We start from the raw sequence: 7,970 nt of genomic DNA, 5'->3' as shown, positions 1-7,970 counted from the left end.
CAGACCCGTAATTTTCTGACATAATATTTATTAATTAACATTTAAAATTATACTTTTCTGAAGATACTCTTCAAATCTTTAGTTTGCTTTTAACAATCAAAACGTAAGATGAGGGAAGCCTAGGCAGGTTGATGGTAAGGGAACAGAGTAGGCTACGTGTCGAACTCTTATTAGTTCAAAAATATTATTATTTTTGGGATATGTTGGCGATTGAACGAAACAGTCATCCGTACATCACGTGTCGACCTATTACTGCCTTTTAAGTTTTGACTAGGTCCGGACCCGCACATACGTGCGGGCTTTTATATTTTAAAATATGCGGGTTGAATATTTGTTGTATAACATATAGTGAAAACGGGTTTAACATATAGTGTTGTATAACGTATGTACGGGGTTTTTTGTTTGATTGGCTAAAAAGATTGGAAAGAATAATTAGTAAGAATTATATAATTTTGATTGGTGAATGATTGGATATCTTGGTTTGGTTTTGTTGAATTATTGAGAAAGTTGCAAAATTGGTTGTAATATTTGTGAAACCAAATTATTATTTTGATTTATATTGTATATTTTTATTTCTTAAACTATAAAATGATTTGTTTGGTGAAATAAAATTATTGTGTTGCATAAGAGATGTTGTCAATAAATATGTGTTTTTGTTGTATGTAAATATGTGAATTTTATATAAAAAAAAACATTTTGGTATCAGATAATAAAATAGATAGAGTAATTTTTGAAATATAAATGTTTTTTCAATTTTCCAATGTTTAAAATAAATTTCCTAAAGGAATTTGTTTTGTGTTAAATTGGTTTTAAATTTTGAATTTATGTATAAATATTTTATGTAATTTGTGTTTGTAATTTGATATATCTATAATTAAGTTTTATGTTTGGGCCACATAAAAATCTATTGGCCCATTTTCGATTCCGTTAATACATCTGTGATCCAATAAAAAGCTATAGACCTGTCAATTGGGCCTAAATATTTCGCTGATCCATTTGATATATCGCTGTTTTTTTTTTTTTTTTTTTTTTTTGGACAAATAATTCTCAACCCAACAATCATTGTCGGTGAGATGAAAAGAGATGAAACAACAAACCCAGAAAAATTTCATGCTAATCTTCGATCTGAAAATAGAAAACGTAATACTGCTTAGATCGAGCTTTATCGTTGCTTTTATCAAGTTTCTACCACTGATTCCGAATTATAGAAACAGGTAAGCTTTTGATTGATTCAATTTTAGAGAACTTTTTATTTTTTCCAATTCGTCGATTTGATTTCCAGTTTGTGCAATTCTCTGTTTGAATAGATTCATTGGGAGATGACTGTGAAGAACCCAAGCTTCTGAGTAAGTTTAAAACCCAATAAATTTTACAAAGTAATTTTACTGTATTTTTGGAATTTAACAAAGTAATTAAATCTATCTACATAAATCTTCAGAGCCATGATTGTAAAGATTTCAAAATTGGTTTGTATATAGATTTGAACAATCGATTTTGTTTCCTGAAATATATTAACATCATGTCGTTCTTAAATTGATTTCAGATAATAACATAGATGATGATGTTGCCAAAAGAAGATGATTTAGAAAGATAAGTTGTTCATACGATTATTACTATTGCATAGGATCAAGATATGTGTAATGACATAGATTAGAAAGATTATATTTCATAAGTAATAATATGATGAGAATCATATATTTAAAAGCTAACTATTGTTACTATATGCGCAGATTAAGGAAAGAAATCATGCAATCAAGATTGACTGATGATTTAGGATCTTAAACCAATTACATAAGGTATATTCTCGAAACATTATGATACGAAAATTTATATCAATGGCAATGCTAACTAATTATATACAATATATAATAGTTAGATATATAGCTTAGCTTAACATTTATGATTACAATATAGTTGTTAGAAAACAACTCTTAAATTTAGGTTGGCTGCTACTAAAACTTAATATGGAAATAGAGTAAAATAGAGATTAAATGCAAAAGAAACAAATAGAGTAGACATTAGTTCAAGTCGATTACAAAAGGAGTTTTTCATACCAAAAGGAAATTTTTAAAAAGACAGAGTTAATCTCTGTAGAACAGAGTTCATCCCCTCTGAAAATTTAAAAAAAAAAACAACATAAACTAAGAGAAACTGAAGTAACCTTGCAAATCCAATCACTCCTTCCTTCACATGTTAGTTCTCATCAACCATCTCCATCATCACATCCTCTTCGTCACTTGATCCATCGTCGAATGATCGCCTGCAAAAAAACATATGCTTTATGTTTACCTAGGCTATGAATCTCAACCAAAATATAAGCCAATTATAAGAGAATTTTCAACTTACAGATAACTTGGAATGTCAAGTTCATAAAAGATTGGATCAATGTATAGACGTGAACAGCCATATTCACTCATTAAAACATTGTTTCCTATAGGAAAAAAAAAAGATTCAGTCAATGTAACTAATAAAATTGTAAAGTCAGTTCATAAAACTATAATAAGAACCAACCACAGTAAGAAGTTATTCTCCAGAAACGCAATACTGCAACAATCTTATCATAGTTGTAGTTTATTCCGCTTATTTTCTGAGACCAAGTGTTCACAAAGAACTCACACCACTTTCCCACAGCTACGCATTTTATTGTCTCCCCCCTAGATTAAAAGTTTAATTTCCAAACAAAAAGAACAGTCAATCCAATTTCTTAAAGTAATTTAAGAACAACCATTGAAATTCTGTCATAGAGGGTAAACTAAACTTACACATTATTTTTAATTTTGAAGCAGACATAGCGAGATTCATAGTCTGTTTCTCCTCTGCGACACACATATGGAAACCTTCCTATGGTGGAAACAGCAGAGATAACTCCCATAGCATCTAAGTAAAAATTAAAGGAAAATGGTCATATAAGTCTTCATATATAATAAATCTTGGTATAAAACATTTAATTTCACAAATTATTACCAAAGACAGAGTTTTTATCATCTTCATGAGCATTTCTGACAGTATCAGGCCAAACAAAGTTCCAGTAATTGTTCCAAGACTTAGATCTAACAGGCCACATGGTAGTTCCACTCAAAAACTTAACCTGAAGTGGCATAGTTGAATATCTGACTTGGTTTTTAGGTATGATGACTTGAAAGTCAGTCATGTAGTACCAAACGTCTTGTTTGAGTCCTCGCTGAAAGTTCCAGAGGTAGTAACCTTGTGGAATTGTTGCGTCCATTAAATTCCCCTATACAAAGGAAACAAACAAATTAGATAAGTAGTTTTTCAACCCTAGAACATGATTATGATTTTAAAAAGGTGTAAAACAGAACAATAGAATTAGAAACAAACCTTCTCATCTGCGAGAATCATTGTAGTTAGATCACCATTGAAAGGAGGATTATGATGCCAGATACTCATTATCTTAACACAAACCCTCCACTTTGTGGAATGTCTTCGCAAATCGGAGAGAAGGTGCATTTTCTCCATAGTTTCTAAAAGATTTTGTTTTGCTTTCAACTGGGAAGATATCTCTGTAAATCTAAAATCTCTCAACGCATATATATAGATATAGATATATTGGTTAAGAGACGCAAAGGATTAAAATAAAAAGAAAAGGAAACTGAATCGTTAATAGAATATATAAAATATAAAAATTTGAAAAGACTGATGCAAATCATTGCTAATTATTACAAAAGGATACAGTTTACATTTTTCAAGATACACCCAACGATTTAGATTTGCCTAGATTGTATAAACCGTCAAATATGGAAGTTTCTTTAGGTTTTGTTATTCATGATAGATTTTTTATATAATAGATTATATATAAGTAAAATATATAAGTAAATATGTACTTAAATAATAGTATCGATTTTTTGTAACAGGATCTAGATTTGCCTAGATTGTATAAACCGTCAAATATGGAAGTTTCTTTAGTTTTTGTTATTCATGATAGATTTTTTATATAATAGATTATATATAAGTAAAATCTATAAGTAAATATGTACTTAAATAATAGTATCGATTTTTTGTAACAGGATCTAGTTTTTGCTATTTGTTAGTTACAATTATAATGGTACTGATGCTAGATAATTCTATGTTTACAGACCAGGCAACATCTTTAAAGAAGGCAAATGTGAAAGCAATGATAAAGCCAGTCCAGCTTCTGAAAGCACTGATAAAGGTTAGTGAAGTCTAAATGATTCAAGAAGTATTTAGATCCAGAATTAAATATGAAGTTGTCGTGATGTGTTAATTGTTTTTCGAAAATGATTTTACTATATTCTCTGTTGACATGTATGTTAAATTCTGCAATTGGTTGATAAGATATTAAAGTAATACTACTTGTTTATATGAATTAACAGAATATTTAGATTCTGTATATGTTTTTTGAATTAGTAAACTTTTAATAGTTTACCTTTTTGTACTTAATATGATTTAAATGTAAATGAAAAATTATTTAAAACAAAGTTATGCTGATATTAATAATCAAAATTTCTGAATCTATATTATTAAAAGAGAATTGAGAGAATAACAGACCAAGTTTGGTAAAATAATCTCTTCAATGGAAGTCGTAGATTGAAGAGATTACTACCAAATTTCCATTTCCATACCAGCTTCTACCTGTTTAGACAACCAATAAGAAATTAGTAAAGTGTAACAGGTGAAAATAATAATCAGTTTTTATTGATTGTTACCTCTTAAACCAAATGTCTTTTGCAATGTGTAACCTTATAGGTTCTGAAAGACTTCCTTAAACACCACATTCAACGTTTCCTTGTGCGGCTTTCCTTCTTTGTCCACTATGAGTATCTTCAGTCCTTTTTTTGAAGTTACCCTTGAGATAGCTACATAGAGTTGGCCATGAGAAAAGCATGGCCTTGGTAGATAGATGCCAACCTTATTCAACGATTGTCCCTGGCTTTTATTAATGGTCATAGCAAAAGCAACTGCTATTGGAAGTTGTCTTCGACGCATTTTAAACGGAAGTTTAGTATCAGATGGAGATATCAATATCCTGGGAAGGAGGACTTTATCTCCGACTCTATCACCTGTAATAATGACAGCCTCAATGACTTTATCACCCATTTGTGTTATTTGCAGTCTAGTGCCATTCATTAGGCCTCCTCTTGGATCTAAATTTCGTAGTAACATCACAGGACAACCAACTTTCAACCTTATACCATGATTTGGCAATCCAGATATCTTTAGACCGTTCAAAAACTCTGATGTCAACACGGGATTATTTGTACCTCCAATATCAGAAGGATCAACAGAATCTGAACTTAGGTATAGTTGTTCATCACCTACAAATAATTTAAAATGTCTTTATAATACATCATATCTCAATGAAATGCCTAAAATATTAAGAGTAGTGGAGACTAACCTTCGAGTTGATCAAGCATATAATCGTTGACAATACCCACATCTTCATTGGTAGGACATAAAATAGCCCTTTGTTGGAAAAATACAGGATCGGTTTCATCCTTCAATAACTTAGGATCTCCATAAACTTCCCTGCTTATTGCCTCAATTGGATTATCAGCGTTTGTGATCAAAAACTCTTTTGGAATTTCTATCATCACTTCTCCATCATTAGGCTGTGCTATCTTACCATCACCAACTGCTAGAATCCACTCTGAAAATTCTTTTATATCCTTAGCCTCAATTGGACTCAAATCCTTTGAAAGTAGCCTCATATTTTTCGTGAGTTTCAGAACTTTGCAATGATTCCAAAGATAAGAAGCATTAAGTGCAGCCATACAAATTTCTGCTCTCGAAGCACCATGTATCACAGGTAGTACTTGTCTGAAATCTCCACCAAAAACAACTACTTTGCCACCAAACGGTTTGTTTCCACCACCTTTAATAATGTCTTTGAAACTCCTATCCATAGATTCAAAACAATGCTTACTCATCATTGGAGCTTCATCCCAAATTATCAAAGACGCTTCTTCTATTAATTCTGCCTGATTTGAACCTTTCTCAATATTACATACAGTGAAGTCGTCTGGATTTATTGGAATACCAAACCGAGAGTGCGCTGTTCTCCCACCAGGTAACAATAGAGAAGCAATGCCGCTGGAAGCCACATTTAGCACAATAGAACCTCTAGATCTTACAGAAGCTGAGAGTGTCGTATATATAAAAGTTTTACCAGTTCCACCAAAGCCATAGACAAAGAAGACACCTCCCTTGTCATTATCAACAGCATCGATGATCTCTAAATAAACACTCTTCTGCTCATCTGTCATTTTCTGCAACGATTCTTCAAGTTTTTCCTTCTGTTCATTGCGATCGTAGCTTTTTTCATCAAGTATCAACACATTACTATCATCAATTTCCTCATCAGGTAACTGTGGCATTGTTCTGAAAGCTGTTAGAGATGTTCCATTGCTTCGTAAGATGCTGTTGATTTCTTTTAAAGCCAACATCTGTTTTTGCTCGTCCGTAAGTGTTAGTTCTGTGTCCCAAAAATATGTAAAAAAACAGTGTTATTTGTAAGACAGAATAATCATGACAAAAACTACTTAAAATTGCAAAGTAACAACTCTTTAAACCAACCAAAGAGACTAAATTATTTGATCAAAAATTACCTGGTCTTTTAAAGTACTCTCTCCTTTTTCTTTCGATGTCTTCTGATAGAAGTTCCCATGTTTTTTCCCAAACAACTTCTGGTTGAGATAAGCTGGTAGACTGGAGCATTACAACAAACATACAACGCAAGTAGTTTCCAGTAGCCCAAAAACTGGTTGTCTTTATTGTATCAATATACTCCTGGTCATCGTCAAGCAAACCCAGAGCATAACATGCCTCCTTGAACGATTTGTACACCACGCCATTCACTGTTTTGATGTCTTCGAAACTTTCAGGTCCAGTTTGATGATTTAGAAGCACTCTTAAATAATAACCTTCCTCATAAATAAGTGGGACATAATTAATCCTTCCGATTGTTTTCCCTGGTCGCTTCCTCATATTGAAAGTTCTTGTTTTACCATCCCAAGTATAATATTCCGGAATCTGAGTATATGTTAGATCTTTGGCTTTAGGACACCGCTTGTTCAATTCAAACCAAGCAAGAAACATCGAATTCTGTAATTCTGATTTTTTCAAAACTGTTTTCACCTCATCATCACCTTTAAAATATAATAGTTGTTTGCCTGGTAGATGGAAGGATAATCTTTGAACAGACGTTGACCTATAATGTATAGGATTTTTCAAGATTCTCCATCCAGCTTCACATGCTGATACATATCTGATACAATATCATAAAACATGTATTAGTTAGAAATGAGTTAAGCATCTAAACTATTTACCTAAATCCAAGTAGATTTTATACCTGCAATTAAAGAAGTCTTGTATTTCATTTTTACTTGTGCCCCCACTGTTTGAACTATCAGACTTCTCTGTAGTAGTTGTAGTCTTTGTAGACTTTTCATTAGGCTCAACAACTACTGAAACTCTGTCCATCCCTTTAGTGATATACTTGAATAAATACTTGATAGAACCAGTTTGGTTACACCACTCAACATTAATATGAGCTCTGTAGCGAAGCAGCAACTTCTTGTTATAGGGTATAACATATCCGTTGTCACACCTAAATCCACACTTCTCCACAAACAGCTTTGTCTTTCTTCTCCTGTACAAAGGGAAACCTTCTTTATCAACTTTAGTATGTTCTCTAAGTTTTTTTGGGAAAAACTTAGAACATTTCCCTTCAAGCATACATGGTGAATTCTGGTTGACGACGCCACATGGTCCATGAATCATCATGTCTTTTACGACCTCATAAAGTTCTGGTTCTTTATTCTTGTCAGGAATTTCCGCAGAAATGATTTTATCAATGTCTTCTGGTTTTGGAAACTTAGAACTTGGATGCATCCATATCAATATATGTGCATGAGGAAGACCTCTTTTCTGGAACTCAATTGTATACATTGCTGCGAGAACAACATGAGATAATAATATTAGTAAAAGACATC

The 7,970-nt window shown here is 32.1% G+C and overlaps 2 long non-coding RNA genes across 2 annotated transcripts; one reads left to right on the top strand and one right to left on the bottom strand.

Moving 5' to 3' along the window:
* The first annotated feature begins 1,020 nt into the window (after positions 1 to 1,020).
* Positions 1,021 to 4,175, top strand: LOC110228604. Its single transcript, XR_002332072.1, has 4 exons — positions 1,021 to 1,214; positions 1,283 to 1,346; positions 1,544 to 1,796; positions 4,095 to 4,175. It is a non-coding gene; the product is annotated as an uncharacterized LOC110228604 (long non-coding RNA).
* LOC110228605 lies at positions 2,204 to 2,532 on the bottom strand. The gene is made up of 3 exons (XR_002332073.1): positions 2,512 to 2,532; positions 2,347 to 2,431; positions 2,204 to 2,260 (listed from the first exon to the last, which is right to left on the bottom strand). It is a non-coding gene; the product is annotated as an uncharacterized LOC110228605 (long non-coding RNA).
* Positions 4,176 to 7,970: the final 3,795 nt, after the last annotated feature.

Source organism: Arabidopsis lyrata (genome assembly GCF_000004255.2).
Source record: "Arabidopsis lyrata subsp. lyrata unplaced genomic scaffold ARALYscaffold_5, whole genome shotgun sequence".
Taxonomy (NCBI): Eukaryota; Viridiplantae; Streptophyta; class Magnoliopsida; order Brassicales; family Brassicaceae; genus Arabidopsis; species Arabidopsis lyrata.
This window is presented reverse-complemented; position numbering and strand designations above follow the sequence as displayed.